The sequence below is a fragment of the Notamacropus eugenii genome, chromosome 2 (assembly GCF_028372415.1).
Source record: "Notamacropus eugenii isolate mMacEug1 chromosome 2, mMacEug1.pri_v2, whole genome shotgun sequence".
NCBI classification, from domain to species: Eukaryota; Metazoa; Chordata; class Mammalia; order Diprotodontia; family Macropodidae; genus Notamacropus; species Notamacropus eugenii.
Genome location: NC_092873.1, coordinates 102364059 through 102377807, shown reverse-complemented (window position 1 = coordinate 102377807; position 13749 = coordinate 102364059). Strand labels below are relative to the sequence as shown.

Genomic DNA, 13749 nt, shown 5'->3' with positions numbered 1-13749 from the left:
CAAGAAAACCCCTAATGGGGTCAAAGAGTCAGACATAACTGAAAAAGACTGAACAATATGAAGTAGAAAAAATACTGGATTTGGAGTCAGTGAACCTGGGCACTGGGGAACATGTATTTCATGGCCAAGACCCTCAGTCTACAGGTTCTTTTTCCCCAAGGCCTCATGGGTAATAATTGTCACTCTGTTCAATTCAGCAGTCAGGTGCAAGGATCTATGCCAGAGTGGCCCCTGCCCTCGGGGAAGCTTACATTTTAATAGGGGTGGGATTTAACACATAAAGAAAAGCAAAGACATACTATAGGTAGAATAATATAAAATGATTTCAAGGAGAGAGGGTCAATGAGTAGAGGAGAATAAGTACGGAGTGTGGGGAACAGGAGAATCTTTGAAAGAAGGTAGAGGTGGAGAGGAGAGGATGCCTGCTACATATGGGGAGTCCATAGTGCAAATGCCCAGAGACAGAGTTTTGTGGGGAGAGAACAGAGCAGGCTTGTTCCTGAAGGGGAGTAATAGGAAATAAAACGGCATAGGAACGAGGGAGCCAGATTGTGCAGGGCTTTAAACGTCAACCTAAGCATTTTGTATTGTGTCCTAGAGGTAATAGTGAGCCATCCAAGATTTTTTTTTTTGGTGAGTGGAGGAAGAACATTTAACACTTACAAAGTAATTCCCTCCAACACAACAGGTAGTGCAAGTCAGAAGTAATCTCTTAGGTCCTAAAATGCAGATATTAGAGGTTATCAACGCCTTTAAAATCAAGGTCCAGAAAAGTCCATGACTTGCCTAAGGTCATACCTCTAGTTAAAAGCAAAGTCAAGTGGGAACAAATTACTTCTGACTCTGATAGTATAATCAATAGACAGGAGTCCCCAAAGATCTGATCAGCCCCTGATTCTTACAAACTTTCTACAGAAGGGGAAGATTGGACACAAATCTCTTGATTTCCCTGGATTAGAACAGAATTAAAGTAGGGCATGCTGCTGGTGACATCTCGTGTGACAGGAAAGAGAAAGAAAGAACCTATCCATGGGGGCCAGATACAAAGTCAAGACCGCTAGGTGAGTAGAGCAGTATACTAGAATCACGAACATTTGAGTTTAAATCTTGTTAGAAGCTTATTAGTTGTGTAACTCTCAGCAAGTCTTTTGCCTTCTCTGCCTCAACTTCACCTCTATAAAACTGAGATAATAATGGTACTTGCCCTACCTTCAGCCCCAAGTGCTGTTCTGAGATAAAATGAGATAACAGTGAAGTTCTAGCTATTTTAATTAGTCTGTAGGTGTGTGTGTTCCTTTGTTGCTGAAGACCATGCCATCAGAGAAAGGATGACATGACTTGCACTTGACTTTGTTTGAGTGAGGGAGGGCTGTGCAGGCCACCAGCCTCACTTCTCCAGAACTATGTGAATTCAGTGACCAGATATTCATCAGGATGACTGGAGATGACCCAGGGTGAGGCAATTGGGGTTAAGTGACTTGCCCAAGGTCACACAGCTAGTGAGTGTCAAGTGTCTGAGGTGACTCCTGACTCCCGCGCTGGTGCTCTATCTGCTGCACCACCTAGCTGCCCTAGTCTGTAGGTAAAAGGATGTAGGGAAGGAAGACATGGGTTCAAATTCTGATTCTACTTTTTCCCAGCTGTATAACCTGGGACAATTCACTGGGCCTCTGGGCCTCAGTTAAATAGTTGAGGTCTCTATATTAAATTACAATGCACTTAGCACATCGTGCTTCAGGAAGCCAAACTCCAAGTACTCAGGAAGGACGGAGACTGCAACTCCCAACGTGCCCTGCGGAGGTAAATCTCAGAGTCCGGAGACTACAAGATCAGGAAAGACTACAATTCCCAGGCAGCATGGGGGCGGGGCGGGGCGGGGCGGAGGAGGCCGAGGGGGCGGGTGCTGCCCTCTGCCGGGCGCGGCGGGAAGTGGGTGAGAAGGTGACAGCCGGAGCCCGGGCGCCGGGGTTCGCGGTGACAGCAACAGCGGCGGCAGCGGCGGCGGCGGCGGAGAAAAGGAAGAGCGGGTGGTTGCAGAGAACCCGGGGGAGTCGCGGCTGCGGGGTACCCGGCGGCGGAGCAGGAGGAGGAGCCGCCGCCGTAGCCCTAGCCCTAGCAGCAGCAGCAGAGGCGGCGGCGGCGGCAGGGCGACCAGTGGACAGGGCGAGCCGCCTGGGCAGCAGCGTCGAGCCCAGAGGAGGCCCCGGAGGGGCGGAGCGGGGCGCGCGCCAGCTCCCGGCCCGGGCACCTGAACTTGAACAAGTTGCCGGAGCCGCTCGGGCCGATTGACCTTCAGGTCGAGGTGAGCCGGGCCAGAGGAGGACGGAGGGGGGGCCGGGACCTCGGACTCCGGACCCGGATTCCTGGCTCCCGCTTCGCACAGAAGCTTCTCCTGCCTCCTTTGGGTATCGGAGACAGGTGGCTGGACCGGGGGCAGTGGGTTGGACCAGGCGAGAGCTAGAAGGAGAAGATGGGGAATCCCCTGCCCCGTCCCGACCAGGCTGTGTCCCCTCTGTCCCCGCGGGGCCGGCGCTGTCCCGCAGGCCGGGGGGTGGGCGCACCGGCCTCTCCCCCGGGACTCGGGCAGGGCGGGGGTGGGGTGGGGGGGCGGCCGCGCCGGGACCTTATGTAACCAGGCGGGAGGGGCCCGGGCTGGGGCCTCCCCCGGCCCAGGGAGCTGTGGGGTGTAAGGGGAGGGAGGCGTGGGAGTGAACTTGGGAGTTAGTGGGACTAGACGGGAAAGGACGGTGGCCCAGCTCTCTTCCTCTCCCGCCCTCCGTCACCCCCTCCTCCCCCGACCCGGCGGGGGCTGCAGGGGCGGGCGGGGCGCGGAAGGGGGGCCGGGGGAGGTGTGCGGGGGCCGTGTCCGGCCCGGGCCAGGCTCCGCCTGATGGTCGAAGAGGGGGCAGGTCCGGAGCAGCGTCCCGCCCATGGGGGGGGCCAGGCTCGCAAGGGAGGGACCATCCCATTCCCCTTGCCTCTTCACCCCACCTCCCCCCTCCAGGCTGGGAGAAGTTGCCCCCACTGGCTGCACCCTCTCCCCAGAGAGTAGCTTTCTGCTCTTCTCCCTCTTTTCTAACGCGAACTCTCCTCGCTAGCTAGCTCCGTCTTGTCTCCAAAGAGTGCCAACACCGGGACTCGGGAGAATGCACCCGCAGTCCTCTCCCTCCGAGCGTTCCCTTCCTCTGCTAAGCCCCGAATAACTTGTAGCCCGCCCCCCTGCCCGCCCAGTGCCCCCGCTTCCCGGTGCCATGGCTGCTCCGCCCCTAAATCAGTGCGCCCCTACTCCCTGCCAAGGCCGCAGACTCCGGATTCCTGTCCGTCCCAGGGCCCGGGATTCGCCAACTTTCCTGCCCCTGCCCCTCCGGCCGATGACAGGGGCTCTGGCCAGCCCGGGTCCCCTCCGCCCCACCCCTTTCTCCTTCCCTGACCCAGGCTTTCCATAGCTTTCCGCTCCGCCGCCCTGGGGCCGCTTGGGGCTGCGTGAGCAGGTTCCCGCTGCTGTCGCCTGGCCCGCCCCGGCCGCCGAGCACCTTTCTCGGGGGCGGGGCACCAGCTTTAAAGATCTTCAGACCCCAGCCTTAGTCCCCGGACCTGGCTCTACCCTTGTCGCCTCTGCCCCTGGACTCCCCTCCTTCCGCAGAAACCCTGGGTTCCCCACTCCCTTCACTTCCTTTCCACTCTTTACAATTCACACTTTCTTGCGACACCTAACCACTTCTTGGTCTCTGGATTAGCCACTCTTTCCCCTGCCCTCAGCAGTATCTCTGGGCGTCAAATCACTCCCCTCCCTGGTTTGTCTTTAGCTTGTCTGAATTAATACTTGTCTCTGCCGGTTTCTGAATAAAAGTCCTGCCCTGCTCAACACTTCCCTGGGGTCCGAGACTGAACTGAGAGGTGGCAGCCTACCCTTTCTTTCCGGTCCCTTCGCCCATTGAGGGCTTGGAGGACAGTCTCCGGGGTTTGTTCTTCTGTCCCAGCAAGTCTAGAAGTGAATGGAGAAAAGGGAGAGACAGAGACTAAAACAGCAACCTGGTCCAAGGGGTTTGCTGTCTGTCCACGTTAGACTGGAGGTTACTTCTCGCTTAATCTCTAACCTCAGAGTGATACATTCCCCCTTTGCAGCCTTTGAGGCTCCTGCCATGGGGCAAAGATCCCAGAATGGTTGGGACTTTGGGTGCAAATTCAGATTTACAAAGTTTGGAAGAGGCTTAAGTACACCTTTATTTTATAAAGAAATTAGAGCAAGTCCTAAAGTGGGGAAGCTCCTTGCCCAAGCTCACATAGAAAGTTAGCAGCAGAGTCTGGACTAGAACCCAGTTCTCCTAGCTCTTTCTACTGCCCCAGACCTAAGGCACTCCCTCTTCCAGTGGCTGTTGTCCAACCAGAACCTGAACCTTGTGTCTGAAGTTAGCTTGATACCTGCTTGCAAGTGTTTTGCACATTCATTCGTTCATTCATTCACTCATTCGTTCATTCATTCATTCATTCATTCATTCATTCACTAATTCCCTGTCTTCTGGAAGGCCAAGAGGGGCAGTCTAACAATTTGGTATTCGAATTCCCTAGTCTGTAATTGCTGAGGTTGTGGGTAAATCTACCATATCTTCTATGCCCTATTTTCTCCATTCCTAGCACAGAAGGATAGCAGCCCAAAGTACACTCAGGCGGGGGAATCTTATAATCAGAAAAAAGTCACTGGCTCCACTCCTGAAGGACTCAAACATTTGGTCAGTGCCAGATGCTCTTTTGATAGGGGTGGGGGTGGGGGGCAGCCGTGGAAGGGGAGGAGACAGGGAGAGCCAGAAACCCTTGTGGTACTGGTGTTCCCAGATCTTACCTTCCTCACCAGTGAGGTACCTGGGATCCTTGGATGATAGAGGATTAAGGGAAGAAAGATAGGCTCAGACTCCTGAACTAAGAGACACAGTAGGCACTCAACAAAGGTTTGGTTGTTCTATGTCTTATCCCCCTGCTAGACTGTTAAGTTCAGGAGGGTTGCATCATGTCTCACATGAATTTTCCCTCTAGTTTCCTCCCTTCAGTAAACAGTAGGCATTTAATAAATGTTTACTGAATGAGAAATTCTGGAAGAAGAAGTTGCTTATCTAGTGCAGTGATTCCTAGGACGGTAGGGTGGGGAAGGGGGAGATGGGGCAGGTAACAATGAATTCAGGCTTCCAGGTGCTGTCTGAAGTGGAGGGCCCAGTGTCTGCTCCCACACTCCCCACTCCTCCTCCATGTAGCCCATTTCCTATAAGACAGGAGGAAGCCCCCAGGCTGGCCTAAGTTCTATTCTCCCAAGACTTGATGACTTCTTGAGTGTCTGGCTTCTTGCTCTTCCTATTTCTAGTTCAGTTTCTCACTATAATTGTATGTTTTATCACTTCTCAGCACCTGTATATACCCAACAGTGCCTGAACCTTCCCCCTTTCTTTGGTTCCTGGTCTTGCAGTGACTCCTGTTTCTTCCTTTTCAAAGTAGCAGGCAGTTTGTGGCTCTAGCAGGGGCTGCCCAGAATATGCTGGCTCTAAAAACCAGTCTGGCTCCCTGCCCCCTTGGGAAAGAGGGTGGTTGTGCTGGTAATGAACCACATAGGCTTCAATTGAATTCAAATGCTTATTATTAGGCACCTGCTGTGCTAGGCACTGAGGGGTATGTGTGAGGAATAAAAAAATTAGATCAGACAGCAGCCTTGTCCTCATGGCACTGGTAGTCTAGTGCGGGGAAAAGTACAAATACAGAAAATAATAATACAGAATGAAAGAGGATAAGTGATTGTCATAGATTTAGAACTAGAAAGGACCTCATATTGCACCTGGGGAAACTGAGAAAGACAGTGGCAGAGCAAAATGTTGTACGAGATCTGAGGAGGGCTAAAAGATCCCTACCATTATGGGGTGACTATGGAAGGCTTATAGCTAACATTTATATAGTGCCCCTATGTGCCAAGGCACTGTGTAAGCACTTAAAAAATTATTATCTCATTTGATCCTCACAACAACTCTGGGAGATTGGTGCTATTGATATCCCCATTTGATAGATGGGTAAACTGAAACACAAAGGGGTTAAGTGAGTTGTCCAGAGTCACACAGCTGGTAAGTATCTGAAATTGGATTTGAACTCAGGTCTTCCTGATTTCAGTCTAGCTGTTTTCTAGACAGATTCATGGTGGAGATGACGTTAAAGTTGAGACTGAGGCTCTGGCTACCTTGTATACCCTTGGAATTTTGCTATCCTCTGAAACTATTGAGAGTCCTTGAGTATGGGCTGAGCCACCTGGGCATGCGAGCACATTCCCAGGAAAGGATCATTGTGTCACAGGTCCAGAGTTCTTATGCTGGAAGGAACCTTAAAAGCCACCTAGTCCAACCGTCTTATTTTAGTGGTGAGGAAACTGAGGCAAGGATGATTTGCTCTGTGTCTTGAAAGAGGACATAAGAGATCATCTAACCCTCTTGTCTCCCAATCACCCTATGAAATTGGTAGCACAAATAATATTAACTTCTTTCCCGGATAGGGAAAACTGAGGCCCAAAGAAGTTCTATAACTATCCCAAGCTCTCTTCTACAAAAGTCAGTCTTAGCTAGAACCAGGCTGGAGAGAGACATTTCAGGCCTATTCAGGAAAAGTTTTACTGTGTCAAGAAGGAAACATCTCACAGCCTAGCATGAATTCAAAGGATCATATCTTTAGAGCTGGATGGGTCCTCAATAGCTGTCTAGTCCAACTCCCTCATTTTACAGAGGAGGAAACTGAGGCCCAAAGATGGGAAGTGAATTGCCCAAGGTTGTACCAGTAATATTTGGCAGAGTTATGATTTGAACTCAGGCTGTCTTCACTTCCAGCTCAGAGATCTTTCTTTTACAATGAGTTGGCTCCTTCCCCAGACAATTTCTTTCCTTGCCGTGGGATGGATTTTTTTTTTGTTGTTTAGTCAATTAGTCATGGTCCACTCTTCAGGACCCCTTTTGGGGTTTTCTTGGAAAAGAGACTGGGGTATTTTGTCTTTTTCTTTTCCAGCTCCTGTAACAGATGAGGAAACTGAGGCAAACCAGTAAGGGACTTGCCCAGGGTCACACAGCTAGTAGGCATCTGAAGTCACATTTGAACTCAGCTCCTCCATAGTCAAGGTGCTATCCTTCCTCCCCCAAATCCACTGTGCCACCTAGCTGTCCCCAATGGCAGATTTATGCAAGTTTTAAGGTTTCAGCCCCAAACTAGGGTTAGAAAGTGGTTCTCTCCATCTGATGCCTCACCCAAAGCGCCTTCCTGTAGATCTAAGGCCTGAAAGTCTATGATGAACTTGATATTTGGATACATAGGGGTATGTAGGGAGAATTCTGCTTCTTGCCTTATTGCAAAGGGAGCTATAAGGCAGATTGTGGCTAACAATGGCCAGACCTATCATGTGGGAGAATCGTTGGTTTGAGGGAGCAACCGAAACAAAAATCTTAAAACTCCTCAACTTTGGAGTTGTAAGAGACTTTAGCAGACATGTAGTTCAGCTCCCTCATTTTCCATATGGAAACACTCCCCCAACCCTCAAAGGGTCACATAGGGATTTAGTGGCAAAGCCAGGACTAGAACCCAGGTCCATTATAAGATTTAGACCCAGAAGGAACCAATCTTCCTCATTTGACAGGTGAGAAAACTGAGACCCAAGATGAAGAAATCACTTGGTGGTTTTAATCAACAGCTTTTATTCTCCTTTTTATTTTAAAAATTATTTGATACAAGAGATGAGGGAAGGAGGAAAGAATATATTCAGAAAAGAAAAAAAATTTTTGTTTTTATTTTTTCCACTTAGTATTTTATTTTTTCCAATTACATGTTTACAAAATTAATTTTTATAAGATTTTGAGTTTCAATTTTTTTCTCCCTCTTATCCTCCCCTCCTCCATAAGACAACAAACACTCTGATATAGGCTTTGCATGTACAATCATATTAAACATATCAATGAAAAAAATTTAAAAAATTTTTTGAGAGGACAGTTGAGTATAGGATGCCAGAATTAGTTGTTTGGATCTGCAATTAATATAATTTCTAGGGAACTCCCATGGCTTAGAGATAATTCTGTATAACCACTCCAGATTTTAAACTAAGTCCCCTTATGTTCAAGGTACTGGGAGTATAGATTTGAGCATGAGTGTGTGTGAGTGAATGTGAATGTGAATGTGAATATGTATGTGAGTATGGGTGTGTGTGAGTGAGCGTGTGTAAGGTTAGATCTCAAACATTTTCATGTTTGTGGATCTTTTCTCTTCCAATCAGACTGTAAATTCCCATAGTTTGGGAATGTCTTTCAAGTTATCTTATATCCTTTATCACATTCAGTGCCATGCTGGGCACAAACTGGTTGATCCATCTTCCTGGTAGACTGGGTCTGAGTTGAACTGGAAGGTCTACGGGTCACAGAGCAAGAAAAGAAGGCAGCAGGATTATAGAATGGTGACAGAATATGCAGTATTTCACATTCCTAGTCTGCCACCCCTTCTTGTTCAGGCTTCTTCAGGGCAGGCCCCCTTTTGTCCCTCTAACCCCCTTTAAGCCAACCTAGGCCTCTCCCATTTTCAATGAAATAGGCCAATTTTCTGAAGCAAATGTAGGTAAACTACTTGAAGATTTATCTTAGCTACAGAAATGAATGAAAATCTACTTAGTAAGCCCCGTATATCCCTAGGGATGTGCCAAACAAAACTAAGATGGTTCCTGCTCCCATGGAGTTCACATTCCAACGGGGGAGAAGACACATAGAAGTTTTGGCTGCAAGTCAGATGGCAAGGTCTCATGGTCCTCAGGTACAAGGACAAAGCCTCTGGTCATACCTCTTCTTTACTGTCATTTCTACTGCTGAAATCATATCAGTTTCCGATGTAGAACCATCTGACCATAGCAAGGACTTAGGAGGTGAGATGCTTCTCTTCTGGTTTTCAGTAGCTACAGCAATCGCCAGGTTGGCTGCATCTCCATGGGAGTTGTCTCTCCATCTCATGGTTATGAGTGCTGGGCTGGAAGTAGAACCTGCTACCAGTCCCAGGGCTCTTGAGTTCATTGGTAGCAACTAGTCAACAGAAGTAGATCCCATGCATATAGTGATTGGTCTCCTCATTGGTGGCTGTGGGGGCCAGGTTGGAAGCAGGACCAATGGTCTACAGTTGTTTCCAACATTCCTGGGCACAGGGTCCTAGGCGGTGTCCATTGGCATCTGAGGGGAGGTAGTGATTGAAGTGGTGATCTTGATTTGATTCATCTGGTAGATCACACCTTCTGTCTCTCCCCCAGGATGCCCTGCTGTTTCAGTTAGGCTGGCTTGCTTAGATGACAATTGGTTATGTTTAACTGTGGGATTGGGAGAAAACTTTTGAAGTCCTCTCTTTGAGAATGGCCAATGTCAGAGATAGAAAATAAATAAATAGCTAGCTAGATGGAAAATAAATAGAAGACAGAGAGAAGATGAATAGATAGATAGAAGATAGAGAGAAAATAGGTAGATAGAAGATAGATAGAAGATACATAGAATATAGGTAGATAGCAGATATGTAGATAGAAGACAAATAACTAAATAGAAAATAGCTAGAAAATAAATAGAAGATAGATGTGTAGATAAAGATAGAAGAAAAATAGTTATATAGAAGATCAATAAATAGCTAGCTTGGATGAATACAAGATAAGTAGAGAGAAGATATAGGCAGATAGAAGATAATTAATTGGGTAGATAGAGAATTTATTAAGTGTTTACCATATGCTAAGCAGGAAAGGTTTCTGATCATTTTCCTTGGTGACCTGGTCAGAATAAGGAGGAGAGAACAGGATTTACAGCTTGAAAGGAACTTAGAAATTATCTAATGTAGCTCCCTCATTTTACCAGTGAGGAGACAGGCCCGAGATAGGAAGTAATTTGTACAAGGTCACACAAAGAGTTAGTGGCAAAATCAGGATTAGAACTCATGTTCTCTGACTGAATCCAGCTCTCCTTCCACTGTACTTTGCTGTTATTCCATCATTTAAGTTGTGTCCAAATCTTCATGGCCCCATTTGGGGTTTTCTTGGTTGGTAAGCATGACTTCTCAGTTTCTTCATCTGTAAAGTTGGGGGAAAGGTTGGACTTGATTATCTCTAAGACCCCTTCCAACTATTATTTTGTGATTGAGGAGGAAACGCCTGTGAATGTTTGGCAGTCCTGGGACCCTAAGTGCTCCCAAGAGCAGAGGGGAGCTGTGATACAGTGGAAAGAACACTAGACCTGTGTTCAGATTCTGCCTCTCCTGCTTACTCTACCTTTCAACAAGTTTCTTAATTTTCCTGGGACTCAGTTTCCCATTCCATGAAATGAGGCAGTTAGTCTAGCTGACTTCTGAAGGCTCGTCCATCTCTGGATATATGATTCTACTTGCTGTCATCGCCGACTCTGTGCTGGGGACTATGCTGCCTGGTGGAGTATGGAGGAAAGGAGCCCCCGGAGATAGGGGGTCACGTGGGCTCCTCCAGGTCTGAGAAGTATATTCTCTACTTTGGTGCCTGTCAATCAACAAATACTTATCAAGCCCTACTGCTATGTGCCCAGCACTGTACTAGGCACTGTAGGGGCTGAACAGAAAGAGTAAGAGATGTAGTCCTTGCCTTAAAGAACTCAAAATCCAGTTGAGGAATCATAAGAAATATTAATGAATATACATTGACTTTGGAGTCAAAAGTCCTGGGTTCTCATCCTGGCTCTGCCATTTTATTACCTGTGTGATAATGGGAAGGTCACTAAAACCTCTCTGGGCCTCAATTTCCTCATCAATAAAATGGGTGTTGGTGGGAAAGGTAGACTAAATGAATTCTGAGCTCTCTTCATTTCATCCTAAGGCAGTGTTTCCTCTTTCCCTTTCCCCTTCCTTTTCTCCTTCCCTTTCCCCTTTACCTGCCTCTTCCCCTTATCCTTTCCTCTCCCATTCTCCTTCCCTTTCTCATTCTCCTTCCATTTCCCATTCTTTCTCCTTCCTTTTCCCCTCTCCCCCCTCTCTTTCCTTTCCCCTTCCCCCTTCCCTTTCCCTTATCCTTTCTCCTTCCTATGTCACTACTAGGTATGTGTTGGTAGAGATATACTAGGCAGTGGAGTGGGGGAGGGGAAGAGTGGTGACAGGTTTGTTTTCTCCTGCTTAAGCAGTGAAGTCACAGCCTGTCCTTTGACTTGTTTATTATGGGTTCAGAAGCAACAGCTGCTGTAGCTCCTGGTGGTCCCTGCAGGGAGAAGCCCAGCCAGGGAGGTGACACATTATACTGCCCATTTCAGAACACCAACACCGGGACCTGGCTGCTGTTCCAACACCCCTCCCCCCCCCCCAATTCCCTCCTTCCTGGACTCTCTGAGGTCCTTTCAGCTGTTCCTTGTCAGGATGGGGTCTGTGGCTTTGGGGACTGATTTAGGATCATAGAACCACTCCTTGGAAGGGAGAGGGGTAAGCTTCACTCACCTTGACCCTTTTATTTTCCTGTTGAGAAAACCAAGAATCAATAGACATGAGGCAGCTTGTCCAGAGTCCCCCTAGAACCCAGCACTCTCTCCTGGATTTCTGGCCAGTGTTCTGTCTACAACCACAGGGTGCCTTTATTCTGTTCAATTGTATTAATTAAATACTATGAAGCACCTGCCTCCCCTGTGTCTATGCCCTCTCTTAGCCCCTACAGAAGATAAACAGAGACTGGGCCTAGGTCAGGAGGCCTGAGTTCTAGTCTCTACTGTGATGCTTCCCAACTGACTGTGGACAAATCACTTTCCTCATCATATTTGATACCTGTTTGGGTTGTGGCTTTCCAGGTAGGGAATGAAAGCTAAATTGATTGAGAGTGTTTTAGAACCAAAATGCTTTGTAAAAAGAAAGCTAAGTTATTATTAGATAAGAAAAGACAGGGGTCTCTGCCTTCTAAGAGCTTGCTACCTTATTGGGTCAACTAGATTGACATGCCTGAAAATATAAGGAAGTCTATAAGAACATCAGAAATTGAGTGGAATCATCTAGTGAAAAGAACATAGACTCCAAAACCAGAAGACCTGGGTTCAGATTTTCTCTGGCACCCACTCGATTTATTTAATCATGGTCTGACAAGTCACTTCTTTCTCGACCTGTTTTCTCATCTTTGTGTGAGATGGATGAAGGTCGCTCCCACTTCTCTTAACCCTCTTTTAACTTTAACATGGCTCAGAGGGGTCCCACCTCCCGTTGCTTAGGAATCTCTCAGGTGGAAGGCCCGAATTAACCTGAAAGGCAGCTTTTTTTTAATCATACATCCCTAAGGAATATCTCTTGCTTAGCTTGAAGGTTTTGGGGGTTGAGTAAACTTTTCCTAGGTTTGGAATCTGAGTTCTTATTACTTATGTGACCTTAGGCAAGATGCTTTATCTCTCTGGGTCTCAATTGCCTCAGCTGTAAAAAGATGGGGAATTGCACTTGGTGGTCCCTAAGGTCCATTTCAACTCTAAATATATAGTCCTAGCATTCCATGAATTCTATATCCCATTGTGGCTTCTACTGGTTACCCTTCTCTCTCCTTCTCTGTGCTTCTTCTTCTATATCCCAGTATGCCTTATCTTCCTTTGCACTGGAAATTGAGCTGAGAAACACAGTGGCCACAGAAAAATGGGCTTGGGAATCCCTCTCCCTTTGGAAACTCTGGAAACCACTATGGCCTTTGATCCACTTGTCTTCTTATTGGTGTCTCTGTGGCCATATGCCTGGGATGCCTGTGCTAAATTGGGCTTGATGACTCAGGCATCCTTGGGCCTGGTCATTGCTGATCTACTGTCCTTCTGCCCAGTTACCAACTCTGACCTACTATGTTCTGAAAGGACAGCTGTCTCTGAGAATACCCATCCTGCTCAGGGATCAACTTACTCAACAATTCCCCCATCCCCCATTTTTTCCTTTCCCCTGTATACCTTGGTCCCACTATCTCCTCTTCTCCCCTTACTCCTTTCTCCACAACTCCTTGTTGTCGGTCAGTCATGTCTGAGGCCTTGTGACCCCTTTTGGAGTTTTCTTGGTAAAGCTACTGGAGTGGTTTGCCATTTCCTTCTCCACCTCATTTTCAGGTGAAGAAACTGAGGCAAACAGGGTCAAGTGACTTGCCAAGGGTCACACAGCTAGTAAGTGTCTGAGGCCAGATTTGAACTCAGGTCTTCTTGACTCCAGGCCTGGTACTCTATTTACTGTGCCACCTAGCTGCCCATAATTCCTATCCCCTTCTCTCTTTATGTCTCCTTTAAAAAAATTTTTTTTAAGAATATTTTTTGTTTTTCCATTTTCTAAATTTCCCTCTGAATTCTTGACCCTCAGAGAGCCATTCCTTACAATGTCTTCCTTTCTTTTGACCTTTTCCTCTTCCCTCAACCTTCTCCTCTGTCCCTCTTCCCCTGTATCTCTTTCATCCTCTCCCTTCCTCTGCTTCCTTCTCCCTTGCCCTCTACTTTCCCCACATCTCCATTTCCTTCTTTTCTCTGCCTTCCTTTCATCTCCCCTTTGGCCCCTTTCTTTCTGCCTCCACCCGGCTCTGTCTCCTCTCTCCTTTGTCTCCATGCCCCTCTCTTCCTCTTTTTTGTAGTTCCTCTCTCCTTTAGCTCCACTTTGTTCTTTTGCAGCAGAATTTCACTGTGACCCCATGACTTGTTTAGAAGACTGTTGGAGATTCCTAGAAGTAGAATATTTAAGGCCCAGACCCACCAATTCCTCTTTCTCCCAGATCTCCTCATCTCTGCAGTTCTC

General features: G+C 47.6%; 1 protein-coding gene across 2 annotated transcripts in view; it reads left to right on the top strand.

The window, feature by feature from the left end:
• The first annotated feature begins 2175 nt into the window (after window positions 1-2175).
• TFEB (transcription factor EB) overlaps window positions 2176-13749 on the top strand; it is a 77216-nt gene continuing 65642 nt past the window's right edge. Inside the window, exon 1 of one of the 2 annotated variants that reach the window (XM_072642061.1) lies at window positions 2176-2302. The gene's annotated coding sequence lies outside the window, so the exon portion shown is untranslated. The remainder of the gene's footprint in view (window positions 2303-13749) is intronic. The other variant, XM_072642060.1, reaches the window with a different exon arrangement.